Source organism: Schistocerca serialis, chromosome 9, assembly GCF_023864345.2.
Source record: "Schistocerca serialis cubense isolate TAMUIC-IGC-003099 chromosome 9, iqSchSeri2.2, whole genome shotgun sequence".
In the NCBI taxonomy this organism is placed as follows: Eukaryota; Metazoa; Arthropoda; class Insecta; order Orthoptera; family Acrididae; genus Schistocerca; species Schistocerca serialis.
In genome coordinates, this window is record NC_064646.1 from 327,271,038 (window position 1) to 327,290,936 (window position 19,899).

Consider the following 19,899-nt stretch of genomic DNA (forward strand, 5'->3'; position numbering starts at 1 on the left):
ATTTAACTAAGTGTTGACTAATTATCACTTGATTTGAATATCGCACATTTACATTGGGAATCACAGAATTGATTATTACAAAATTCAGTCTACAGCATGTGACTGGATTTGTAATCAAAACGCTCACTGCAAATTCGGTTTCCAAATTGACCATCACAGGTTTCGCCAGTTCCTGATCATCATGAATGAATTTCGGATGAGAAGGGCTCGTCATTGACAACTGTTTAAAAAAAAAGCTTGCGTATATGACCGAGAAGAGAGAACCACTTGACGCATGTAATGTGGTAATCTAATATTACTGTTCTGATCAACGTAACACATCTCTACAAAAGAGCACTATATGAAGCTACATTCTGATGTACTTTTAATACTTACCTAATTAGCTGTGTACTCTCGCTCTGAAACAAAAGAAGAAATTCTTGCATCAATGAGAGTAATTTTTATTATAGTTTAGACTCAAGATAAAATTGTCATTAATGTACCGCTCGCAATGCTGAAAGATTTATGTATGATTGCTAGTTTTTTTCTAATTTTTTCATGGTTCTTAAGTCTATTATGGCACAGAATATGAAGATTAGGAAATTATAAATATTATTAGACCTCATTATCACAGCCACAGGAAAAATCAAGTCATGCCAAAGGCAGAGGGAGAAGCAGGAACCGAACCAGTATGTCACAAGTGGGTCAGGCTGTCGACACATTACACCATCTCATAAGTGAAAAGACATAAAAGCATAAAGAAGACTGCTACAGAACATCAAAGAATCCGAGAGAAGCATACAGTTTAGCTCATAAAATATGGTATAAGAAAATCTCTCTCTTACACAAGAGCATGTACAGAGCAACTAACACAGCGGTTATCACCCTGTTAAGTCAATATGGGATGGGAAATTGGTCCTAAAGACGCAACAATCAGCAATGACTAACGGCGCGAGGATGTAAGAGTCCATGGAAACCACTTTATTACAGACACATAATTTGTATTCACAGGACATGTTGTCTGTAATTGAAAAGTGGCCCGAAGGTCTCTGCATTGGCAAAAAATTCCAGAATATTCCCCATTCAGATCTGTGGGAGCGGACTGCCAAGGGGGAGGCGACCATGAGAAAAAGATTTAATAACCAAAGAAAGCATAACTTCATAAGAGACAGCGTGTGGAATGTCAGATGTTTGAACGTGGTAGTGAAACTATAAAATCATAAAAGGGAAATGCTAAGCCTCAAGCTAGATATATAGGGCATTTCTGAAGTGAAATGTAAAAAAACAAGACAAGGATTTCTGGTCAGATGAGTATAAGGTAATATCAACAGCAGTAGAAAATAGTACAACATAAGTAGGATTAGTTGTGAATAGGAAGATAAGGCAGAGAGTAAGTTGCTATGAACAGTTTAATGAGAGGGTAGCTCTCGTCAGAATTGAAAGCTAACCCGCATTGACAAGATAGTTCACGTACGCATGCCGACATCACAGACAGAAGATGTTGTGATAGAGAAATTGTATGAGAACACTGAACGGATAATACAATACATAAATGGAGATGACAACCTAACAGTCATGGAGGATTGGAAAGCGGTTGTAGGGGAAGGAGTAGAAGAAAGGGTTACAGGAGAAAATAGGCTTGGAACTAGGAATGAGAGAGGAGAAAGAGTAATTAAGTTCCACCACAAATTTCAGCTAGTAACAGCGAATACTCTGCTCAAGAATCACAAGAGGAGGAGACACACGTGGAAAAGGTGGGGAGATTTGAGAAGATTACAGTTAGGTTACATTATGGTCAGGCAGAGATTCCGAAATCAGATGCTGAATTGTAAGGCATACCCTGGGCAGATATACATTCAGGTCACAATTTAGTGGTGATGAAGAGCAGGTTGAAGTTTAAGACACTGGTCAGCACGAATCAGTCACAGGGGTTGGAAGAAAAAAATAGGTACAAAGAAGGTAATTGTGAAGAAGCCATAGGAAACAGAAGAAATACTTCTTTTGGTCTATGACCGAAGGAAGTGCAGGGAGTGGGGGGAATGTGATGAACTGACATAGAGGGAGGAAGAGGAGGAGATGGACAAAAGGAGGAGGGAAGAGGAGAAGGCTAGAGAGAGGGGGTAAAAAGTTAAGTACGTATATCCAATTCTCATATATATTCAGAAATTGCGAAGCACTGTCAGGTTCGCTGGTATGTCACATAATAAATGTATGACAGTTATTGCGAAAACCAGATGTAGTTTTAGGATTAATATATCACCCTCATATGCTCTAACTTGATAAGAAACAGTCGCATAGCGATCTTCTGCTAATTTGGGTAGATAAATGAAAAAATAAAATAATATAAATAAAAATATTACTTGGGTTTCTAACACGGGGCGCAAAAGTGAGAGAACACGACTTCAGCCACTTGCCACCATTTTAGCTGGTATTACCGCGAGATAGAAAGACATCTAAATCACGTCGTAAACCGTGACCGTAGTTTTCTGATAAACGGTCAAGTATCTACGGATAAGCCGAGACACGTGTTACCCCATTCTCACTCCTCTTCCACTGAGCGAAGTTTCTGGAAAATCAGGCTTTGCCACTAGCCGTGTTCTCCTCGTAAGCTGAGAACACTCCTAAAGTTTTAATTACGACATGTATTTTTCAGACCGGATTTTGATAAAATAAAGTCTTCATGTTGTCCTAATTTACGCTCAAGTTACCTTCGTAACTCCTATCAAAATCCGTCGAGTAGTTCTGAAGATTCATGCATGCAGACAGTCTCAACGATTTTAAATAAAACTTTAATTTATGATTTTTTTCCGTGATCCGATTTTGATGAAATAAAGCTTACACGTTACAATTGATGATTCACAAGTGTTGGTTGATATAGAAAAATATGGGAAGCAGTAATTTTCTCGACACATTTTTACAATTACATGCGTGTTTTATTTTATAGCCGGCCGCTGTGGGAGCTGTTGTAGGAGCTTCGGTCCGGAACCACGCGGCTGCTACGGTCGCAGGTTCGAATCCTGCCTCGGGCATGGATGTGTGTAATGTCGTTAGATTAGTTAGGTTTACGTAGTTCTAAGTCTAGGGGACTGATGACCTCAGATGTTAAGTCCCGTATTGCTTAGAGCCATTTTATTGATAAACAAACCTTATTTACGTTCATAAAAGGTTCTGCCTCTTCGTACTATTTGTAAACGAACTTGGAGCGTACAGTGGAATGAATTTTGTCTAGGGATTTGATTTTCTTTTCTCTGAGAGAAGAGCAGTTTTTAAATTTTTAGATCAATTTTTTTAACCCACAGTAAAAGTAGAAAACGCAAGATCTCGTAAGAGGAGAGCGTTTGGAGAGGAATCACTTTAGTACTCCATGACGGCAATTGTTTTTCATCCTGGGGAATCTGTCATGTCTTTGTGTATTTGTTTGTCCTTCACACCAATCAATTGGCGGAAGAAATTTGTTATGTTGCACATAGGGTTTCATCACATCAGTCAAAATACTTTTGTATAAATATTTTTTAAGTCTACCACAGCTTGAAGACATGATACCGACGTTCCAATATTTTGCCGAGTACTCATTCATCTTTCCTGTATTTCTCAGTTCAAAAGAGCCAGTGCTGTCTTGTAGGGATAGGAATCAGCTCCGCAGCCACAAGTAGCGTTGTTTCTAGCGTCCGATGGGTCGATTTTACCTGCACCGGTAACTTACTACTCGCGTGCAGCTGCCTAAGCGTGCTCGAAGGTCCGAATAAAATTGACGGAATACGAAGTCTTGTACGCTTTAATTACAATCTCTTTATGAAAATTTATTTGCAATCCCAAAATCTCATTTTCATTTCCTTTTCATGACTCTCATGAAAATATTAATAATAAATACAACGAATTGGGCATTATTTATGCTTATTTGTAACGTAAGTAACGTAACCAAGATTTATCGTTCTGTACTCTTTCCACTTCGCCAAGCACTGCCTGGTAACTACGTTACCATTAACGGCTCATACCTCACCCTACCCGTGCCAAAAATGCCATTTTCTCTAAACGACTGGTCACCTGGGGCTCACACATCTGTCAATGTCATTAGCAGTCAACCTGCACGTACCATAAATGTGGACGAAATCGGTGATGCCGAATAGGCGCGGTCCCTTGTGAGATGGGACCCACAGGCGCCACAACTGTAAGATCTCTACACAAGACGTACCAATTAGTAGTGGGCTCTTGGAGCGCCAAGCTAGGAGAGTGCAGGATTTGTATACCGTGCGTATCACAATTAGTAGAGTACACCGACACGGTAAAAAGTGCATAAAAAATAGCGGTAGGGGACGGGGGAGGGGGGCTTCAAATGGTAAGTCGCTGGTGTGGTGTACATGAGAACTAAAAAAAAAGTTCAAATGTGTGTGAAATCGTGAAATCTTATGGGACTTAACTGCTAAGGTCATCAGTCCCTAAGCTTGCACACTACTTAACCTAAATTATCCTAAGGACAAACACACACCCATGCCCGAGGGAGGACTCGAACCTCCGCCGGGACCAGCCGCACAGTCCATGACTGCACTGCCTGAGACCGCTCGGCTAATCCCACGCGGCTGAGAAATGCACCCAGTGGAATTTGGGCCCACTTTCCTGAAAACTACCTACACATTAAGTCACCGCCTACCAGCACCATGAGAGTCCTCATCCACTGGAAAGGATCCGCACTCCTATAGTGAGGTTCTGTATCGACCTGTTCGAGCCTCGTCGACGCGCCATGAATGACTCTCAGCGTGAACATTCTTATGCTAGAAGAAGAGCAAAAACACCACCAATGGCTGATAGTTGTTTCAACGTTTAAATCCTGCTTTTCATCCATTTGTAGTGCATACTCAACCCTAATATGAAAAATCATGTTACATGTTGTCACCATAAGAAATTGCTCATTTACAGTTATTCCACTTGGCCTTAGTGACAGTGATATGCAGAATTATATTTGTAAAGTAAACTGTTTTCATGTTTTGAACTCACATATAGAGAAAGTGCATTTGTAGCGCAGAGAGTGGAAGGACACGTCAAAAGCCTGAATAACCACCTTTTCCAGTGCGGAACATTGCGAGACATGCAGGAATGGAGTGAGTGAGGTTCTGAAAGATACCGACAGAGGTGAAGCCGTGGTCAGCTCTGCTGACAAACCATGGCGCAAACAGCCTGACTGACGTTGTCCCACAGATTCTCGAGTCTGCAGCTCGTGGTCCAGTGGCTAGCGTTGCTGCCTCTGGATCACAGGGTCCCGGGTTAGATTCCTGGTCGGGTTAAGGATTTTCTCCGCCCAGGGACTGGGTGTTTGTTATGTCATCATCTCATCATCATTTGGGTAGTGCAAAGACTGCAATTCCAAAGACGTGGAACTTGTACGGGCAGTGATGACCACGATGTTGAGCGCCCCAGAATCCAACATCATGATCGTCATCATCATAACAGATTCTCGATTGGTTTAAATCCGGGTAGTGTGGCGGCCAGGGGAGTACAGTGAAATCATCCTGGTGCTCTTCGAAACATGCACGTACAGAGCAAGCTGTGTGACACGTTGCATTGCCCTCTGATAGATTCCAGCGTGCCGAGAAAAAACACACTACGTGTAGGACACAGCACCGAAGTATAGATGAGTGCTTGTGTTGATCTATTTTGCCTCCAAAAGTAACGACACACCCGGACCATCACGCTCCCTCCGTCAGGACCCTTCCGACGAGTGCTGCGGGGCGTTCGGCATGTGTCCGAAAACGCACAAAGTGGGATTTATCTGAAAAGACCGCCTGTGACCTCTTATTGGATGTCCAGTTGCGGTACTGAAGTGCAAATTCCAGCCTTCGTCACCGATGAACAGCAGTCGGCATGAAAGCATGAACCAGGCGCCTACTGCAGAGACCCATATGCAGTACCGTTCTCTGAACTGTAATAGAGGAGACACTTCCCATTACTCTTCTGGCCAATCAGTTGTATGACCATTCGCCCGTACAAATCTCTGCAGCCGCCGTTCACCACTCTCATCTGTGGCCCGTGGTGCACCACAATTGTCTTGGTGCCTGTTTTGGATAGTGCCATTTTGCCATGCACATTATACCTTAACAACGGCGACACCCGAAGAATTTACAAACGTAGCCTTTTCTAAAATGCTTCCACCCTTGTCTCGAAATCCAATGACCATGCATTTTTGGGTGTAGCCCCTCGGTCTCAGACGTCTTGCCATGGTTCGCGTGGCTCCCTCCGTCGGAGGTTCGAGTCCTCTCTGGGGCATGAGTGTGTGTGTTGTCCTTAGCGCAAGTTAGTTTATGTTAAAGCAGTGTGTAAGGCTAGGGACCGATGACCTCAGCAGTTTGGTCTTACAGAACTTACCACAAATTTACAAATTTTTCCATTCATTTTTGGACGTCAGATAAGCAGCTCCGTTTCTGGATTACGATAATAACTGCGCTGTTTGCTGCGTGTCTGTGGCACACTTTATATATCCTCTACAGCTAGTGACGCCACCTACTGTGTGTGGGTGGTTGTTGGACGATGACTTCGAACAATGGTGGTGGTAGTATTAATGTGACTGGACCGAATATGCTCGGGTTATATTCCCTAATACACGGGGTGAACAAAAACATTTAAACACCCAGAAGGCACCACATTATCTTGACTAACTCAAATTATGAAATGAGTTAGCACTGAAAACAGTTTCCTCTTATCTCGGAATGGGTATATAAAGATCTTGTGTTGTTTTCAGGAAAATATTATACCACTCTCCTGCAACAGAAGCAAGTCCAGATTATGTTTTCGCTAGAGATTACAGTTGTTGAAATATTCGTGCCAAACGGAAAAAAGTGAGCTTCAAACGCGTTTTGCGTGACTAATTCGAAAACTGTGGCCTTCAGCGAAAACGTATTCAAGCACGAAATTTAGCTACATTGAATTTCCTACTAAAGGTTTTGTTCATTTTGTTCTACAGAGCTAACAGTTTGCATGTAGGAAGGGAGAGCACGTGGTATTTTAAGGTATTGCGTGTTGCATAAAGGCCATAGGTAGGGACAGCTGATTCACCCGCTACAAAAGTTAAATTGAAATATTTTTTTCCCTCGCGTTATTTCACGACTCCACACCTTCTGCGTATTAACCGTAAAACCACGATATTCAAATAAAGGCAGTTGCATTACACAGCAGTATGACTGATTTCACGTGCAGGTGCAAACGATTACATTTCAGGTACTTTGTCGCAAAACAGAGCAGATCTTCCGTTGTGCAGATACTATTTATTTTTTCGGGGTCATAGAGAGCAGTCCTGTTTTGTGTTTAGGGCGCAAGAACACGTATTATATTCTTTATGTGTCACATAATAGAATCAGTAACTGGTAAAAGAAAATTTTAACATAATCCACGTGTTGAGGAAAATGGAACTGGAAGCATTAACAGGGTTTCTGTTAGTAAATTTCACTTACTGAATTTCTGTCTAATGGACTTTGAACAACAAAATACACCAGCAAACTCAGATTAAGGCCACTGAAACTGTGTGTGATATGTAGTTTTTATTCAGAACCACTCCTGTGACGCGTCTCAGTAGGCAGATGACATTTATGGTAACTGACTGTAGCTGCGAAAGGCTACGCAGTTACACAAGACAGTGTTTGCACTTTAGCAATATTGAGGTTTCAGGTGCGAAATGTGCTATGCGCAAAACAACGCACAGCAAGTGAAAATTTACTAGAGCACTGGCGTAACCTTAACGTCAGAAAATCCGCCTCGATAGCTAAGTGGTCAGCGCGGCCGAATGCTGTGCAAAGGGGCCCGGGCTCGATTCCCGGCTGGTTCGGAGGTTTTCTCCACTCAGGAACTGGGTGTTTTATTGTCTTCATCATCATCATCATCATCATATCATCCCCATCGACACGCAAGTCGTCGAAGACTTGCACCAAGCGACCGGTCTACCCGACGAGAGGTCCTAGCGACAGGACATTTCATTTCAACGCAAGAAAAGGTAAGAATGGGACAGGTTCGTAGGTTCTGGATGCGCCACTGCTGGTCAACAGTAGCGTCGCCTGAACTGTAATCCCGTTACCTGGACTGGTAGTGTGTTGCCCATCGTAGAGGTTCTACAAAGCCAGCGAACTGCGACGAGCTCTTCGGTGCGAAGCAGCTACAAATGCAGTAACTACAGTGGTTTGCGTACGCTGTGCGAAGAAGCCTCTGAGTCTGCACTGTTTCGGTCGTCATATACATCAAAGAGTTTCTTCATCTCCTCTCTTACGACTTTGCAATTAAAGAACATAATCAATTATTTTAACTTGAATACCATTTCAGCAACCTCTTCCCATATACTTCTTTTCTATCTAATCAAGTTCGTATAATAGTAATGGGAATCGACGACCGACTGAAGTGACAAAAGCAATGGGATACCTCCTAATATCGTGTCAGACATCCTTTTGCTTTGCGTAGTGCAGCAACTGGCAGTCGCATGGACTCGACAAGTCCCCTGCAGAATACTGTGCCATGCCGCCTCTATAGCCGTCCATAACTGCGAAAGTGTCGCCGATGAAGGATTTTGTGCACGAACTGATCTCTCATGTACCATAAATGTTCGATGGGATTGATTTCGGGTGATGTGGATGGCCGAACCATCGGCTCTAATTATCCACCGAGCGGGGTGGCGCAGTAGCTAGCACGCTGGACTCGCATTCGGGAGGACGACGGTTCAATCTCGTGTCCGGCCATCCTGATTTAGGTTTTCTGTGATTTCCCTAAATTGTTTCAGCCAAACTCCGGAATGGTTCCTTTGAAACGTCACGGTCAACTTCCTTCTCCGCCCTTCCCTAATCCGACGGGATCGATGACCTCGCTGTTTGGTCACCTCCCCCGAGTCAACGAACCAACCAACCAACTAATGATCGGTTCACTTGGACCATAGGACCCAGTCCATTCCATGTGAACACAGTCCACGCCATTACGGAGCAACCACATGTTTGCGCAGTGCCTTGTTGACAACTTGGTCCATTGCTTCGCGGAGTCTACTCCTCCTTCGGATCCTACCATAAACTCTTACCAACTGAAATCGGGAGTCATCGGACGAGCCCACTGTTTTCCAGTCGTCTAGGGTCCATCCGATGTTGTGAAGAACCCAGGAGAGGCGTTGCAGGTGATCTTGTGTTGTTATCAAAGGCACTCGCGTCGGTCGTCTGCTACCGTACCCATTAACGCTAAATTACCCCGCACTGTCCTGCGGGTACTACCACTATCTGGATATGTGCAGATCACCGTCCCATGCCTTTTGTCACCTCATTGTACACTAAAAGTGAAATTTGAGACAAAAAAGTACACGTTACGCAGGACATAAGACAGAGTTATAGATTATCACCGCTGTTGTTCAACTTGGACGCATACGAAGTAAAGAAAGAGGTGAACGAAAATTTTGGAAGAGGAGTAAAGTGCGACTGGAGCAACTAGCATTGTTAACGTTTGCTGGAGGTAAAGGCTACAAAAAGACATCTTCAAAGTAATGGACAGCATACTTTGCACAAATTATGTCTTCGACATGTTCTACAAATAAGTCGAGAACAGTTGTGGCCCGGTGACATGGCATTGTGGCATGGGAACATGAACTCCATGAATAGCAGCAGATGGTCTCTAAGTAGCCATCCAGGTGAAATATATAAGTGATTAGCATTGCAGGATAGCAATAAGCCATTGCAAATGTGAAATGTTGGTATATTAATGACCGATGTAACCGACAGAATGTTGAACGCAAGCATGCAAACGTGCATGCATTGTGTTGTACAGGTGCCGAACGTCAGATTGTGGGATGGATTTCCACGCCTGTTGCACCTGGTCCGTCAATGCAGGGACGGTTAATGATGTTTGTGGCTGTCGTCGGAGCTACCTTCCAATGATGTCCGATATGTGCTCAATTGGAGATACATCTAGTGATCGAGCTGGCCAAGGCAACATTTCGACACTCGGTACAGAATGTTGGGTTACGTCAGAAGTATGTGGGCGAGCGTTATTCTGTTGGAAAAGACCACCTGGAATGCTTTCAAGAATTACAGCACAACAGGTAGAATCATCAGATTGAGCTACAAATTTGCAATCAGGGTGCGTGGGATAACGACGAGTGTGCTTCTGCTATCATAGCTCCTGGTGTAGGTCGACTGTGTCCAGCAGGCAAACAGACTGGTTGCACACCCTCAACTGGTCTCCATCTGACCAACGCAACGCCATCACTGGTACCGCGACAGAACCAGCTTTCATCAGAAAACACAACGGACCTCCACTGTGCCCTCCAATGAGCTCTCGCTGAACACCACCGAAGTCGCAAATGGCGGTGGTGTTGGGTCAGTGGAATATGGAATGCATGTAACAGTGCGTGTGGCTCGGCGCTGTCCTTGAAGTAACCGATTTGTAACGGTTCATTGCGTCACTATGGTGCCAACTGCCGCTCAAATTGCTGCTGAAGATGCAGTACGATGCGAAGGAGCCGTACGCTGAACGTGGCGGTCTTCCCCGTCCGTAGTATCACGTGGTCATCCCGAGTCCGGTCTCCTTGTGACCCTATATTCTGTGACCACCACTGCCAGCAATCATGTGCAGTGGCTATAGTCCTGCCAAGTCTCTCTGAAGTATTGCAGAAGGAAAGTCCATATTCTCGTAGTCCTATTGTGTGACCTCGTTCAAATTGCGTGACATCTTGATAATAGCATCTTTGTCGCCTTCAAGGCATTCTTGACTAACATCAATGAAACCACGTTTATCCTCAAACATAAAAAACACACACGATCGTTGTCCGCAGCTCGTGGTCTCGCGGTCGCGTTCTCGCTTCTCGAGCACGGGTTCCCGGGTTCGATTCCCGGCGGGGTCAGGGATTTTTCACCTGCCTCGAGATAACTAGGTGTTTGTGTTGTCCTCATCATTTCATCACTATTCATGAAAATGGCGAGACTGGACTGAGCAAAGGTTGGGAATTTGGACGGGCGCTGGTAACCACGCAGTTGAGCGCACCACAAACCAAACATCATCACACACGATCGTTACAGCGTGTTTTTAAAGCAAACCTAATTTGTTATGGGATTGGCTCGAAAACTGAATAGACGTCAACTTCCAGGTGTGGAAACACGTCAATCAACTATCATTTCCGTCGCACAACTCATTCTTCGAGTTGCGACTTCTTTTCTGTCAGTGTATATTACGTGCATCTTTAGATATGCAACCGAACTTACATCTCTTGCCGCCTGAAAGATCATGTAACTTAACCCAACTTACATAATCTCTCCTGGCTGCGTAATACGTAAGCTGGTTTACCTATCTTTAGGTGCACGAGATATATTCTGGGCAGTTTTACTTTTCCACCCTCTGTATGCGTATGTACAATGTATAGCAAGTATCTGTGAAGTTCTAACGTATATTGTTCGTGTTGCACTGAGTTTATAATGTTCCATTCGTGCTATTACGTATATTGTACACTATGTCTAAATTTAGTATCACTTACCTTCTGAACTTTTCCCGAGGACATGCAGCTTTACTGTATGATTAAATGATGATGGCGTCCTCTTGGGTAAAATATTCCGGAGGTAAAATAGTCCCCCATTCGGATCTCCGGGCGGGGACTACTCAAGGGGACGTCGTTATCAGGAGAAAGAAAACTGGGATTCTACGGATCGGAGCGTGGAATGTCAGATCCCTTAATCGGGCAGGTAGATTAGAAAATTTAAAAAGGGAAATGGATAGGTTAAAGTTAGATATAGTGGGAATTAGTGAAGTTCGGTGGCAGGAGGAACAAGACTTTTGGTCAGGTGATTACAGGGTTATAAATACAAAATCAAATAAGGGTAATGCAGGAGTAGGTTTAATAATGAATAAAAAAATAGGAGTGCGGGTTAGCTACTACAAACAGCATAGTGAACGCATTATTGTGGCCAAGATAGACATAAAGCCCATGCCTACTACAGTAGTACAAGTTTATATGCCAACTAGCTCTGCAGATGATGAAGAAATTGGTGAAATGTATGAGGAGATAAAAGAAATTATCCAGGTAGTGAAGGGAGACGAAAATTTAATAGTCATGGTTCACTGGAATTCGTCAGTAGGAAAAGGGAGAGAAGGGAACATAGTAGGTGAATATGGATTGGGGGGAAGAAATGAAAGAGGAAGCCGCCTTGTAGAATTTTGCACAGAGCATAACTTAATCATAGCTAACACATGGTTCAAGAATCATAAAAGAAGGTTGTATACCTGGAAGAATCCTGGAGATACTAAAAGGTATCAGATAGATTATATAATGGTAAGACAGAGATTTAGGAACCAGGTTTTAAATTGTAAGACATTTCCAGGGGCAGATGTGGATTCTGACCACAATCTATTGGTTATGGACTGCAGATTGAAACTGAAGAAACTGCAAAAAGGCGGGAATTTAAGGAGATGGGACTTGGATAAACTGAAAGAACCAGAGGTTGTAGAGAGTTTCAGGGAGAGCATGAGGGAACAAATGACAGGAATGGGGGAAAGAAATACAGTAGAAGAAGAATGGGTAGCTCTGAGGGATGAAGTAGTGAAGGCAGCAGAGGATGAAGTAGGTAAAAAGATGAGGGCTAATAGAAATCCTTGGGTAACAGAAGAAATATTGAATTTAATTGATGAAATGAGAAAATATAAAAATGCAGTAAATGAAACAGGCAAAAAGGAATACAAACGTCTCAAAAATGAGATTGACAGGAAGTGCAAAATGGCTAAGCAGGGATGGCTAGAGTACAAATGTAAGGATGTAGAGGCTTGTCTCACTAGGGGTAAGATAGATACTGCCTACAGGAGAATTAAAGAGGCCTTTGGAGAGAAGAGAACCACTTGTATGAATATCAAGAGCTCAGATGGCAACCCAGTTCTAAGCAAAGAAAGGATGGCAGAAAGGTGGAAGGAGTATATAGAGGGTTTATACAAGGGCGATGTACTTGAGGACAATATTATGGAAATGGAAGAGGATGTAGATGAAGATGAAATGGGAGATAAGATACTGCGTGAAGAGTTTGACAGAGCACTGAAAGACCTGAGTCGAAACAAAGCCCCGGGAGTAGACAACATTCCATTAGAACTACTGATGGCCTTGGGAGAGCCAGTCATGACAAAACTCTACCATCTGGTGAGCAAGATGTATGACACAGGCGAAATACCCACAGACTTCAAGAAGAATATAATAATTCCAATCCCAAAGAAAGCAGGTGTTGACAGATGTGAAAATTACAGAACTATCAGTTTAATAAGTCACAGCTGCAAAATACTAACGCGAATTCATTACAGACGAATGGAAAAACTGGTAGAAGCGGACCTCGGGGAGGATCAGTTTGGATTCCGTAGGAATGTTGGAACACTTGAGGCAATACTAACCTTACGACTTATCTTAGAAGAAAGATTAAGAAAAGGCAAACCTACGTTTCTAGCATTTGTAGACTTAGAGAAAGCTTTTGACAACGTTAACTGGAATACTCTCTTTCAAATTCTGAAGGTGGCAGGGGTAAAATACAGGGAGCGAAAGGTTATTTACAATTTGTACAGAAACCAGATGGCAGTTATAAGAGTCGAGGGGCATGAAAGGGAAGCAGTGGTAGGGAAAGGAGTGAGACAGGGTTGTAGCCTCTCCCCGATGTTATTCAATCTGTATATTGAGCAAGCAGTAAAGGAAACAAAAGAAAAATTCGGAGTAGGTATTAAAATTCATGGAGAAGAAGTAAAAACTTTGAGGTTTGCCGATGACATTGTAATTCTGTCAGAGACAGCAAAGGACTTGGAAGAGCAGTTGAACGGAATGGACAGTGTCTTGAAAGGAGGATATAAGATGAACATCAACAAAAGCAAAACGAGGAGAATGGAATGTAGTCAAATTAAATCGGGTGATGCTGAGGGGATTTGATTAGGAAATGAGACACTTAAAGTAGTAAAGAAGTTTTGCTATTTAGGGAGTAAAATAACTATTGATGGTCGAAGTAGAGAGGATATAAAATGTAGACTGGCAATGGCAGGGAAATCGTTTCTGAAGAAGAGAAATTTGTTAACATCGAGTATAGATTTAAGTGTCAGGAAGTCGTTTCTGAAAGTATTTGTATGGATTGTAGCCATGTATGGAAGTGAAACATGGACGATAACCAGTTTGGACAAGAAGAGAATAGAAGCTTTCGAAATGTGGTGCTACAGAAGAATGCTGAAGATTAGGTGGGATGATCACGTAACTAATGAGGAGGTATTGAATAGGATTGGGGAGAAGAGAAGTTTGTGGCACAACTTGACTAGAAGAAGGGATCGGTTGGTAGGACATGTTTTGAGGCATCAAGGGATCACAAATTTAGCATTGGAGGGCAGCGTGGAGGGTAAAAATCGTAGAGGGAGACCAAGAGATCAATACACTAAGCAGATTCAGATGGATGTAGGTTGCAGTAAGTACTGGGAGATGAAGAAGCTTGCACAGGATAGAGTAGCATGGAGAGCTGCATCAAACCAGTCTCAGGACTGAAGACCACAACAACAACAACAACCTTCTCAACTGTCTTTGATTTATGGATAATAGGTGCAGATTAAGCAATATGGACCTAACCTACTAGTGAAAACATTTTTACTGACGGAATAGATGTATCATAGTTTTCATAGTTGGAATGCGTCATTTTCTCCTGCGTTCCCTTCATTTGCTAGTAGGAATTCGTGGAATTCGTCTCGTAACGTCTGACTGTCACGGAATCAGATTAATGGAAAAATGGAGAATTTTTAAGCCGTGTAACAAGTTAATTCCATTTCACTGGAGAATTATTTTAGTGTTCTCATGAGTGCAGCTGCTGTGTGCCGCCACAGTCATCCGGAATTATTTAGCAGTTGTGTGAAATCCAGCCACTCAATATTCGAGCTGAATTCAGCGCATAGGCAGTGCGGCTGATTGAGTATTAATTTAGTGTCAGCCCATTTCATTTTGTGGAGCTGTTCTGCGCTGTCTGCATAACTTATCAATCGACGTAACAGTAAAGCGTACATTTGATCAGTAGAGATGAAATCCCTTTACAGTGGTGGAGCATTAATTAAATTCTGTTCGCCCACGGGATGCAAGGAACCATACACAAGGGCATTTTGGGTGACCCCCGTTCCTCGACTCTCAGAATGCGTTAGATACAGTTCCACTTAGTGAAACAAATACGTGTTTGTGTAGTATCGAACAGGATTTATGACTGGGTTTAAGACTTCCTAGACGATGGAAGACTGAAACGTAGTTTCTGGAGTGCTCCAATGTAGTGTTTTAGTGTTGCCACATATAAATTTTGACGGAGGCTCTATAAGACTGTTCGAAGCTGATAGAACACTAAAGTGCCAAAGAAACTGGTATATGCATGCCTATTCCAATAAAGTAGTATGCAACGAGGCAGAATACGGCGCTGAGGTCGGCGACACTTGTATTAGACAAGTGTTTGGCGCAGTTGTTAGATAGCTTACTGCCGCTACAATGGCATGTTATCTAGATTTAAGTGAGTGTTAACGTTGTGTTATAGTCGGCGCACGAGCGATGGGGCATAACATCTCCGAGGTAGCGATTAAGTGGGGATTTTCCCGTACGACCATTTCACGAATGTTCCGTGAATACCAGGGATCCGCTAAAACTTCAAATTTCCGACGTCGCAGCGGCCGGAAAATAATCCTGCAAGAACGAGAATAGCGTCAACTGGAGAGAATCGTTCAACCTGACAGAAGTGAAACTCGTCCAAAAATTGCTTAAGATTTCAATGCTGGGCCATCAACAAGTGGCAGCGAGCGAACCATTCAACGAAACATCATCGATATGGGCTTTCGGACCCGAAGACCGACCCGTGTACCCATGATGATTGCACGACACAAAGCTTTACGCCTCGCCTGGGCTCGTTAAAACCGATTTTGGATTGTTTATGACTGGAAACATGTTACCTGGTCGAATGAGTTTCATTTTAAATTGTGTCGAGCGGGTGGACATATACGGGGAATGGGGACGATCTCATGAATCCCTGGACCCTGCATGTGAGGAGGGGAGTGTTCAAGCTGGTAGAGGGTCTGTAATGGTGTGGGGTGAGTACAGTTCGAGTGATATGGGACCCCTGATACGTCTATATTCGACTCTGAGAGGTGACACGTACGTAAGCTTCCTGTCTGGTTACCTGCATCCATTCATGTCTATTGCGCACTCCGACGGACTTGAGCAATCACAGCAGGACAGTGCGACACCCCACACGTCCAGAATTGCTACACAGTGGCTCCAGGAACACTCATCTGAGTTTAAGCACTTCCGCTGGCCACCAAACTCCCCAGACATGAATATTATTGAGCATATCTGGGATGCCTTGCAACGTGCTGTTCAGAAGGGTTCTCCATCCTTCGTACTCATATGGATTTATGGAGAGCCTTGCAGGATTCGTGTTGTCAGTTCCCTCCACCGCTACTTCAGAAGCCCGATAGTGGAAACCTGCATTCTTTTTTGTAAGTCACTTACCTCACTGAATATCTTCATAACACAAACTACAGCACCGGCCGGTGTGGCCGAGCGGTTCTAGGCGCTTCGGTCCGGAACCGCGCTGCTGCTGCGGTCGCAGGTTCGAATCCTGCCTCGGGTATGCATGCGTGTGATGTCCTTAGGTTAGTTAGGTTTAAGTAGTTCTAAGTCAAGGTGACTGATGACCTCAGATGTTAAGTTCCATAGTGCTTAGAGCCATTTGAACCATTTGAACTACGTCAGAGATTAGTCGAGTCGATGTCACGTGGCTTTGTGGCACTTCAGCGCGCTCGCGTCGACCCTACCTGATATTAAGGAGGTGTACCAGTTTCTTTGGCTCTTCAGTGTTGTATCTGTTGGATGGTTGCAATTCCAGAAGACTCCTGCGGAATGCCTGGAGACCTACAGGGGATCGACGACTGGGCGCACGGACTGGCGGTTAACCCGGGCAGAAATCCTGTTACAGTTCAATACCACTACCAGTGATAAATCACTGGAAATAATAACACAGTGAAATGCACACGATTAACCTCTGGAGCTACCTGAAGAGAAGTGATCACACCTAACAGATTGTAGTAAAGGTTCACTGTCCAATCAGAATGGCGTGAACACCTGTCAAAATCCTGAATAACCACATTTTGCAGCACATATCGCTGCGAGATAAGCAGGAAGGTAGTTAGTGGTGTCCTTGAGGGTACCGGCAGGGATCTGGAGCCACGCCAACTCCGGTGCTGTAATTGTATTCTATATTGTTTTACAGATGACATCTTCTTAAGGATTTTAACCTTATAATGACAAATTGTCTCACCTATTTTCTTGACTTGCGTGTTTGTGACCCGGTAAGTACTATTCGCAGCTTTTGCGTAATTATTTTTGTTAATACTATTGTATAGAGAAATATTTTTGAGTTGGGACTTTTTGCAACCATTTCCAGACCTAAAGATGACCGTTTAACTGGCTAAAATTAGCAGTTATTGCTTTTCACGTTGCGATCTTGGTCAAATAAAGGGTTTCAGTGAACTGTAAGAAAGATTAATTCCTATACCCTTTTTTAAAATATATTTACAATTATCGTAATAACGGTCGCAGGAAACGCAAACAAATCGGTGGTATCTTCTCATGGTCGCTGGTCGCCAGCTAAATGTGTCGCTCCGACAGGCATAACGATATTCCGTTATCATCCAAGTATACGAAGGCGTGTTGCTCCCTCGTTCAGTATTAAACGTAAAAGTAAAGTTTATCTAATTATTAACAAAGTTATAGTGGATAAGAACTCCTTAATTAGGCCTTACGGAAAAATATTTACAGTACGCCGTTATGAAAAATTCTGTCACATTACACTAGTCAGAGTCCCTCACCAACAATCAATACTCAATAATTGGTCGAAATGGTACTTTGCAAGTCGACTCTTTCATTCATTCCATTGAATTTCAGCCTTCCTTATACACTGTACAGACACATTAATGTGACCACCGCCTATGTTCGAAGTCAACAGACGCATATGGCAGCACTAGCACTCGAGGGTTCACGAAGCGTTCGGATGATGCGGCGGATAGCGCAGTGGTTGTTGGAATGCGGAAACGGAGCTATTTATGTGCACGATGCTACGTGTAACAAATTAAAGTGAAAACGTACTTTACAGTATTATTTACAACATAAGCATGTGAAGCCTATTGTACAAACAGCATTCAAGTAGTATGAATATGACATAAGATGAAGTCATAAATCCCAGTCACAGCGTCAGTCAATATTAGCCAGACAAAGGTGGCAAACAGACTTCCTGGCACTGTGAACACGGACTCACTGAGAAACGAAGATGCCAGCAGGTGGCAATACAGTATAATGAACTGAAATATAATATAATACAATAATTAAAAGGGGGAAATACTAAAACAGTAATTTAAAAAATTATAACTTTACCTTATGTCATTTTCAAATTACTACAACGGTACTTGTACGACATGCTTCACGACTGTAAGGTATGTTTCACTGTAATTTTGGGGATGTAGCTTCCTGTATATAGTTATAGTCTATAACAATGTAAAGGGAAAATAGCTTACCTGTTCCCTTTATTTGGATAGCGCATGATTGTATTCTGGTATGTACTCCTAACAGCTTTTGGAAATTACTTGATATTGTTACTGTATTTCAAAATGTTTTTTATTTGTGACCTTTTATAATAATTTCAATATCTGAATATGACCGCTCGAGCGGCTGAAACAAGCACGCACTATTTTCTACATTGCGATCTTGCCAAATAAATGTTTTCAACAAAATTTACAACATTTAAGTTTAAAGATCGCTGTCTACATTATGATTATATCGGGTAATTTAAATTAAACGTTTTTAAAGCGGTCGCCCTCCGTTTCTGGCGGTGGCGCCGCTGTGTTAATCGCAGTTTTGGTGTCTCCCTCTGGTGAATGGGGAAAGGTAGCCTGTTCACGTGCATTTAAGCGGCACGATGAGCTCCCTAAAGGGCGAGTCTGGTCAGTTGGTCAGCCGGGTCAGTGTGGGGCAGTCAGAGTCTGTCGGTCGTCCGTCCGGAGTGCTAGTATGTGTTAGGCCGCCAGTCTGCTCGAGTTTGCTCAGGCAATGGGCATTGGCGGTTGGATCGATCGGTTGGTCGGTCGCGCACTGAGACACAAGATGACTTGTCCGCCTTGAGCGTCGGCGCATGTGAGGTCGCCTCGTGAGTCCAGTCGGCCGCGCCGTGTAGCGAGGTGTAGTGGCTTCGCGGCCAACACGAGAGCAACAGGAGTCAACCCACGACATCGGTCTGGCCGGTCCGAGCTGCGACGCCGTGAGACGGGAGATCGGCGCGCCTTGCTGCGTCTGTTGAAGCGGCTGGCAGCGGACGGTTCGGGATAGCGTTTTGGGGGTGCTACGCCAGGTCTTCGCCAGACATCACAGTTTATTAGAAGTTAAGTGATTCGTGGTATCTTGTTTCATTTACTTGTTAAATTCTACTTGTTTTCTTGGTCAGTCTCTCGTCGCCAGCTGGCTCATTTATCTCTCGTTCGCATTTGTTAGGCAGTTAGTGTCTGTCTGTCGGTATGCCGTACGTTAATAGCTGCCTCTGTCATGTTCTCGGATTCGGTGTTAACGAATTTATTGCTTGAAGTGTAATGGCCGAATTCCTGAAATATGTTTTTATCTGGCCTATCATGTTGAGAGGCGGTATATGTGTAATGTAGAGCATGTTTGTATATTATATGTAAGACTGCATTTCATGGGTTTTCTATTTAAATGGTCAATTTGGTATATAAAGTTGCCACCCTTCCGCCGTAAGATTAAAAAAAAAAAATCAAGTTGCACTTTCGGTGGCAAGTTATTTTTTTTTAATGTTAGTGATTTTTACCATTTCCATCCCTCCAACGGGGTGCATAGTTTATGTTCTTGTGTGAGTTGTTAAAATTTTTAGTTTAAAGTAATATAGTGTGTTGCAGATTTGC

At 43.2% G+C, this 19,899-nt stretch overlaps 1 long non-coding RNA gene across 1 annotated transcript in view; it reads right to left on the bottom strand.

Moving 5' to 3' along the window:
* Positions 1-374: 374 nt before the first annotated feature.
* LOC126419807 (uncharacterized) overlaps positions 375-19,899 on the bottom strand; it is a 572,400-nt gene continuing 552,875 nt past the window's right edge. Inside the window, exon 3 of the long non-coding RNA XR_007576004.1 lies at positions 375-398. This is a non-coding gene — a long non-coding RNA (uncharacterized LOC126419807). The remainder of the gene's footprint in view (positions 399-19,899) is intronic.